The sequence below is a fragment of the Entelurus aequoreus genome, linkage group LG01 (genome assembly GCF_033978785.1).
Source record: "Entelurus aequoreus isolate RoL-2023_Sb linkage group LG01, RoL_Eaeq_v1.1, whole genome shotgun sequence".
Taxonomy (NCBI): domain Eukaryota; kingdom Metazoa; phylum Chordata; class Actinopteri; order Syngnathiformes; family Syngnathidae; genus Entelurus; species Entelurus aequoreus.
Window position 1 is genome coordinate 72,308,243 of NC_084731.1, and position 8,397 is coordinate 72,316,639.

The window sequence follows — 8,397 nt, forward strand, 5'->3', positions numbered from 1 at the left end:
TTAGGAAAACACATTGGCATAACGGCAGCTGTGCAGCAAATTGAGGCTCAAAGTCTGTATCTATTTGTGGTTAAGCTTGAGGAGAAGGAGAAAGGTAAAATGATAACATGCATCGGAGAGCACCACAAAGAAAGGTGTAGGCCAGTTCATGGTACAAGGGCTGCATGCAGGTCAAGATAGCCCATTTCCAAGAATGCTATAGTGGCTGGACAGGCACTGGACATGTCCTGAACTCAGTGTCAGACGTGGCTGCCGAATACTTGGATGAAGTGAAGCAGCTGACAGATCTCATGCTGCCCCATCTGAAGACTGTCCTGGCCAGGCAGAGGATGGATGAGGAGACCTTCCCAATGGACCCTGTCAGTGAACAGGCTAGTAACATTGATGGCACCCCTGTGCACAACATTGGGATGGAGAGACAATGTGGCAAGGTGGACTACAAACTGAAGAAGTTGGGCACACTGAACGCAGTCAATAGGTCAATAATTTTACAGAAGAGCCAGGAGCTTCAGAGGTTTCAAGGCAGCAGCACAAGCAAAAAGGGAGGTTGAACTCAACTGGAGTAAATTCATGAAGGCAAAATTCGAGAGTAGGGCAGATGAGAAACAAGAGATGGCTCAAAGAAAGGAGAGTAAGAGACTAGACATGCTGGACACACTGAAATCTTTTGATGGCCCCTTCACGATAGTGGGGAAGTTGAAAAGTTCCTTGTGGATGAAAGTCTGCACAAGAATGCAAAGCTGCAGAGAATGAAGCTTGAGGTTCAGTTTGCCAGAGAAAGCACCAAGCTTCTGCCTAAAGTCAATCCTATCTTCACAATCCAGGTGACACTTCCCAGAAATGGCAAAAGTGCAATTCTCCAAGTCATAATGGATACTTAGAATTTTATGGTGGTGGTAAGTATTCATGAAAACAGGTAGCCTAACATTAGTGAATGGGTGAATTCTGGAAATAACCTAAAAATCTTACACAGTGCACCTTTAAGCAAGGGGTTTCTTTCGTGCTTTCAATTTTGCAAAATCATCCACCACATCATTGAAGTCCAACTCTCTTGTCAGCTCACTCTCAATTGCCATTAGAGATAACGCATTTAATCTTTTCTGAGTCATTCTTGTGCGCAGCTCATTTTTTACTCTTGACAAAAGAGAGAATGAGCGTTCTCCCTCACAGTTACTGACCGGTAGAGTGAGAAAAATCTGTAGCGCAATGTATGTATTAGGAAACGTAGGCTGTAGTCCAAAATGTATTATTGTTTTGAGCAGTCCTGAAGGGGTCCTCTCCTCATCAGTGTTGTTGAGCTGTATAAAAGATTTGAACTGTATAAGCTCCTGTCCAAGACTTTCATTGAGGTCAGATGGGTATGATTCAGTGAGAATCTTGGCCTTGTGAAGGACTGAAGCATTGGACTCTGTATCCAAAGAGAAAAGGACACTGAACAAATTGTTCAGATGTTTGTAGGCCTCCAGACGGTGATTAAGGCTTGAACTCAGTTGATCAATAGAGGCAATAAATGTCTCTATTTGAAACAGTTGCCTTCCCTCAAGCACAACATCTGGGGATGCTGATTCATCAGCAAACTTTTTACGTTTCCTCGTCCGTTCAGCCCTGTAAGATGGGGTGCCACCCAACATGTTTAAGGCTTTCTGCTCAAAATGATCAAATAGATCTCTTTGGGAGAGAACAAAGGTGCGCAGAGATTCCAGCAATCTAACTGCTGTACCAAGGTCCATGTCTGCTTTTTGAAGTTGCAGACTTGTGGCCTGAAATCTGGACAGAACAGTGTCCCAAAAGCCTGCCATGAAGGCCATCTCAAGTGAATCCAGCTTCCGCACTAGACTGTCAGCTTCAGTTCGTGTGTCTCGTTTCTCTGTGTCATCAGTGGAAATAACCTGTAGTGCTGCTTTTATTTTACTGTAGTTCTGCCACAGTGCTTTGGTAGATTCTGCACGGCAACTCCAACGCGTGTTGGATAAAGCTTTAAGTGTGAGATCTATGTTGGAATTGCCAAATACCCTGTCCCATCGGTGTGTGGATGCAGTTGTGAAGTTGTAAATAGACTGAATCAAGTCAAAATACTTAGAGACTTCATTTCCACATCTGTCAATGCTGTTGACTCCCACCAAATTCAAAGAGTGAGCTGCACATGGAATATAGTGTATTAATGGGTTGCTTTTCTTTAAGTGAGCCTGCAACCCATTATACCTCCCTGACATGTTGCTGGCATTATCATAAGCCTGCCCCCTGCAATTTGACAGCTCTAACCCTAGATTTTCCAACACAGACATGACACAGTTAGCCAAACTTTCACCTGTATGGCTAGTAATGGACTCAAAACCCACAAAGCGTTCAACAACACTGCCCTCTTTGCTAACAAAACGGAATATGAATGTCAATTGGTCCACATGAGATAAATCTGGGGTTGAATCCACAATGATAGAGTAGTATTTGCTTGCTTGCAGTTCATCTGCTATAGCCTGTTTGGTTTTTGCACCCATCAATTCAATGAATTCCTCACAAATGGTGGAGGACAGATATGAGGTATTACCTCGACCCATCTGCCCAAACTTTCTGATGTGATCCTTTAGAAAGGGATCAAATTCAGCCAGGACCTCCAGAATACCAAGGTAGTTCCCATTGAGAGGAGACCCTAACGATTCATTTTTACCCCTAAATGCAAGGCCCCTTTCTGCAAGGAATTTAATGACTGCAACAACTCTTTGTAACACCTGCCTCCAATAGCTGCTCTCTGCCTGAAACTGTTTGAACAGGTCTGCATCAACTGTGGCACCTTTGGCGCGGTTCAAGACTGCTTGCATGCAGGTTATGTGCTCAGCACTTCGCTCATGTTCACCAAATCTTTCTGAGTGTTTCCAATCACAATAGCCTGTCACAAAAGAATGCGTTTTTGGGGAAAACAGTTTGCATGCAAAGCAGTAAACATTACCAGTAGAGGGAGAGTACATCAGCCACTCTCTTTGTACTCGTTGTCCATTGGGCAAGTGTGAAGTAAAATGTTCATTGTTTAGGCATCGGGTTTTGCCTCCTAGCCCACTGTTCCTCACAGAAGCTGGATAATGGCTGTGACGGTTGTGAAATGATTTTGCACCTCTTTGAATAAGAACTTCCTTCATTGACTCAGTGAGGGTCTCAGCCCATTTAGCGGGATCACTAGGTAGAGTTGTCACTGTAGATGGTGTTGAAGAAAGATTCAGCTCATTTTCTATGCTGTCCAGAGGTGCAGTGACCTCACATTCATCCGAGCAACTGGCTACTGCTGAATTGGTTGAATCATAAGCATCAGAAGCATTTGGTTCAGTGTCTACACTTGTAGTGGTCTCAGGATCTTGGGAGCTACATGCTAGCTCAGGTGCATTGCTAACCTTAGCTGAATTTGCAGTAGCATTTATAGAATTGCTTTCAGCAGATGTCTTTGTACTGAAGACGCTGGAGATATTTGGAACACTCTCAAGTAAAACTGATTCCTTTTTTTTCTTTTCTTGCTGAATTTTTTTTCTAGCTCCTCCACTTAAACGTTTATGATCCATATTTCCCTTCTTTCTTTGCACATTGGCTCTTTGCCTATCACAACAGATAAACCAACTATGTGTGTGTGTGTGTGTGTGTGTGTGTGTGTGTGTGTGTGTGTGTGTGTGTGTGTGTGTGTGTGTGTGTGTGTGTGTGTGTGTGAGTTTGTTTGTGTGTTTATGATCGGTGCTGCTTCCTTCAAGTGTGTGAGGTGATTTAGAAAACTAGCAACCCAGCATCAACACTCCAAAGCAGAGAATAACAGCTTACTAGCATAGACAATTGAGAGCAGAGAATCAACTGATTTGTCTGATAGACAGCAGGAGAGCAGAGTGGTCAGTGATGATCGAATCAAGAAAATGTCTAAATGGCAAGGGAACAGACTGATTTGTACTGAGGAGAAAGAGAGAGAGAGCCAATTACAGTGAAATATATTCCAAAAGAGCCAAGTGACTAGCTGAAGGCAGGGACAAATGCCTTGGAGTGACCAACAAGAGTGCAAAGTACCAAATGGCAAAATGTGGAAAGACCAACAGGCAGATCTGCTTTTACCTCTTATCTTCACAACCAAAAAGTTGCTAAATGATGTTTTCAGTCGCTAGCCAGGTATGGCCAAAAGACGCGAAATCTAGCGGCAAAGTCGGTCAATCACACTGACAGTGAAACAAATATTTTGAAAAGATAATAATTGTACACCTTTGTGCACTTTAGTCTTCTATCTAAATATTTTCACAAAGGACACCAAGGCAGCTTGCTAGCTATGATGGGAGCAACAATGTCTGATAGACAGCAGGAGAGCAGAGTGGTCAGTGATGATCCAATCAAGAAAATGTCTAAATGGCAAGGGAACAGACTGATTTGTACTGAGGAGAAAGAGAGAGCCAAGTACAGTTAAATATATTCCAGAGCCAAGTGACTAACTGAAGGCAAAGACAACAGCCAGATACCTTAGCAGAGACCAACAAGAATTCAAAGTACCTAATAGCAAGATGGCGAGACCAACACAATAAATTGTATTAGGATTTAATTTATTAACGTTAATCTTAACAGCCAAAAAGTTGCTGAATAATGTTTGTAGTCGCTAGCCAGGTATGCCCAAAACAAGAGTCGCTAAACCTAGCAGCAAAGTTGCTTAATTGCAACACACTCTAGGATTCAGGGGAATTAAGGATAATAAAGATATTAATTGTACAACTTTTTGTACTTTTTTTCTAGTTTTTTGAGTCGCCAGCCATGTATGGCCAAAAGTCGCTAATTGAATGCCAACGTTGCTTAATCGCCAACACACTGGGACTCACTGAAGGACTGACTGAATAAAAAAGATAATTAAGATAATTGTGTACTTTTCTCTTCTGATATTTTCTCTAAGGACCCCAAGCTATCTGCAAGCAGCAATAATGTCTGACAGACAGGAGAGCAGAGTGGTCAGTGATGAATGGCAAGGGAACAGGCTGATTTGTACTGAGGAGAAAGAGAGAGAGAGAGCCAATTACAGTGAAATATATTCCAAAAGAGCCAAGTGACTAGCTGAAGGCAGGGACAAATGCCTTGCAGTGACCAAGAAGAGTGCAAAGTACCAAATGGCAAAATGTGGGAAGACCAACAGGAAGATCTGCTTTTACCACTTATCTTCACAACCAAAAAGTCGCTAAATGATGTTTTTAGTCGCTAGCCAGGTATGGCCAAAAGACGCGAAATCTAGCGGCAAAGTCGGTCAATCACACAGTGAAACAAATAATTTTAAAAAGATAGTAATCGTACAATGTCTTGTACTTTTGTCTTCTTTCTTAATATTTCTCAAAGGACACCAAAATGTCGCTATCTGCAGGCAGCTTGCTAGCTATGATGGCAGCAACAATGTACCTTAGAGTGACTGACCAACAAGAGCTCAAAGTACCTAATGGCAAAATGTGGAGAGACAGACACAATAAATTGCATTAAGATGAAGAGAACTGTTGCTATTATTAATCTTAACATCAACCAGAAAGTCGCTAAATGTCACCAGCCAGGTATGGCCAAAAATCGCTTAATTGGCCACACACAGTAACAGAGAAACTAACAAAAAAAAGATCATAAAGATAATAGTTGTACAACTGTGTGTACTTTTGTCTTCTTTCTAAATATTTTCCCAAAGGACACCAAAATGTTGCTATCTGCAGGCGGGAGCGTGCCTATGTTCCCCGGGTCCTATGTTCCCCGGGTCCTATGTTCCCCGGTTGTTCCTGGGTCTTTGTATGCGACCGGGGAACTTAGGACCCTTTTTCTAAAAAAGGGTCCTATGTTCCCTGCATTGTATCTGGCGAAATTGCGAAATTGTGCCCTGACCAAAACCATCCCTAAACCTAACCTGTCACAGGGCGTTGTGGAGCACTTTTTTTTGGCGAAATTGTGCCCTGACCAAAACTATCCCTAAACCTAACCTGTCACAGGGCGTTGTGGAGCACTTTTTTGGCGAAATTGTGCCCTGACCAAAACCATCCCTAAACCTAACCTGTCACAGGGCGTGCGGCAGCAGATAGAGCAACTCAAACGCGAACTTCCTTCCTTCGACAACTTAAACGCGTCTCTGTCATGAGTGTCTGCGTGCGTCTTACTTAGTCGCGCATTGGAAGCAGCGGGGAACATAGAACCCTTTTCTGGAAAAAGTGTTGTACGTTCCCCGCAGCGGGGAACATAGAACCCTTTTTTTTAAAAAGGGTCCTTAGTTCCCCGGTAGAGGGGAACATAGGACCCGGGTAACATAGGGACGGGGAACATAGGGATGACCCGCTGCAGGCAGCTTGCTAGCTATGATGGCAGCAACGATGTCTGCCAGACAGGAGAGAGTGGTCAGTGACGATCGAATCGAGAAAATGACAAAATGGGTCAAAGACCAAAAAGTTATTAACTGACAGCAGTGACAAATGTCAGACTGTAAACTTTCTCGAAAGAAAAGGACAAAATGGGAAGATGCTGATAATAACAGCAAAATGGAAAATATAAGAATTTCCAAGTAATGCTCAACTCAAGTGTGTGTGTGTGTGTGTGTGCGCGCGTTAAACTTCTTGTTGAATGATTTCAAATTATCTCTGAGTCTGAACTGAGGGAAAGGAAACCAAATTTTGAGCAGTCTCTCACGAGTTCAAAATACCAAATGAGGAGATTCTAAAAGAACAGACCGGTTTATGAAAGACTTGATGGGGGAGGGGCACAGCTAAGAATACTTGAGTGAGATTCTGTGATCCAAATTCGAGATAGAGCTTTTTGATAATGAGAATTTGTCAGAGTAAGGTTGTGTAATCAAAATTTGAGAATGAGCTTTGTCAATCAATCAAGAATATTTGCATTAAGTTCTGTGATCAAAATTCAGAAACAACCTTTAATAATTGATAAAGAATATGTGAGTGAGGTTGTGTGATCCATCCAATTTGAGAATTAGCTTTGATAATAATGATTGAGAGCCTCTGGCCCTCTGTGGATCATGGCCGCGGGGCCAATTTTGCCTGGCCCCTTGGGGCCTCTGTGGGTCGTGGCCGCGGGGCCAAGTTGGCCTGGCCCCTTGGGGCCTCTGACCCTCTATGGATCGGGGCCAAGTTGGCCTGACCCCTCGGGGCCTCTGGCCCTCTATGGATCATGGCCGCGGGGCCAAGTTGGCCTGACCCCTTAGGACCTCAGGCCCTCTGTGGGTCGCGGCCGCGGGGCCAAGTTGACCTGGCCCCTTGGGGCCTCTTACCCTCTATGGATCGTGGCCGCGGGGCCAAGTTGACCTGGCCCCTTGGGGCCTCTGGCCTTCTGTGGCTCGCGGCCGCGGGGCCAAGTTGGCCTGGCCCTTTGGGGCCTCTGGCCTTCTGTGGGTCGTGGCCGCGGGGCCAAGTTGGCCTGGCCCCTTGGGGCCTCTGACCGTCTATGGATCGTGGCCGCGGGGCCAAGTTGACCTGGCCCCCTGGGGCCTCTGACCCTCTATGGATCGTGGCCGCTGGCCAAGTTGGCCTGGCCCCTTGGGGCCTCTGACCGTCTATGGATCATGGCCGCGGGGCCATGTTGGCCTGGCCCCTTGGGGCCTCTGGCCCTCTGTGGGTCGCGGCCGCGGGGCCAAGTTGACCTGGCCCCTTGGGGCCTCTTACCCTCTATGGATCATGGCCGCGGGGCCAAGTTGGCCTGGCCCCTTGGGGCTTAAGATTATTATTTTTGCAAAAGTAGTTTTGCTTGGGTCGCGGCCGCGGGGCCAAGTTGGCCTGGCCCCTTGGGGCCTCTGGCCCCCTGGGCCTGGGCCCGGTAGGCCCGGTCATTAATCCACCTATGCGTACACGCACCTTTCAGCCCAAAATGGCCCGATCTCTCCACATCCAGAATCGTAAGTCAGTCGTAAGTGATCACGGAGTGAACACGCTGTGAGCCAGCCATGAAATTGACTGAATTGACGGGTGTTTTTGCCAAATCGGTCTACACTTCCAGGAGCGCTCGCAAAAAGCTGCTGCCTTGAAGCGCCGCCATCTGTCAGCGCATTTAATTCATTTTACCTCACTGAATACCACTCATTTTCACACGCTTTTTTTGTCATACGTGTAGCTATGATAAAGGACACATGTTTTATTTGTCATAGTTTGCTTAACAGTAATATAATATTCTTATATGCTATAAGTGACCAGACGTCCGAGATCAAAACTGGGAATATAAGCCCAGAGAAGGGGGAAAAAAACGGTCAGCTATTTTTAAGTTGGAGAAACAATATGATTACGTTATATATACATGCGTATATCCTACATAAACAATGTATGAATACATTAGATATCTATATATCTTATAGACCGTATCTCTGTTGCTGCACCAGTGTTTTGTTGCTTTTCATGTCTTCCAAGCCTATGATAATGTGAATTAACTCATTATGACAAT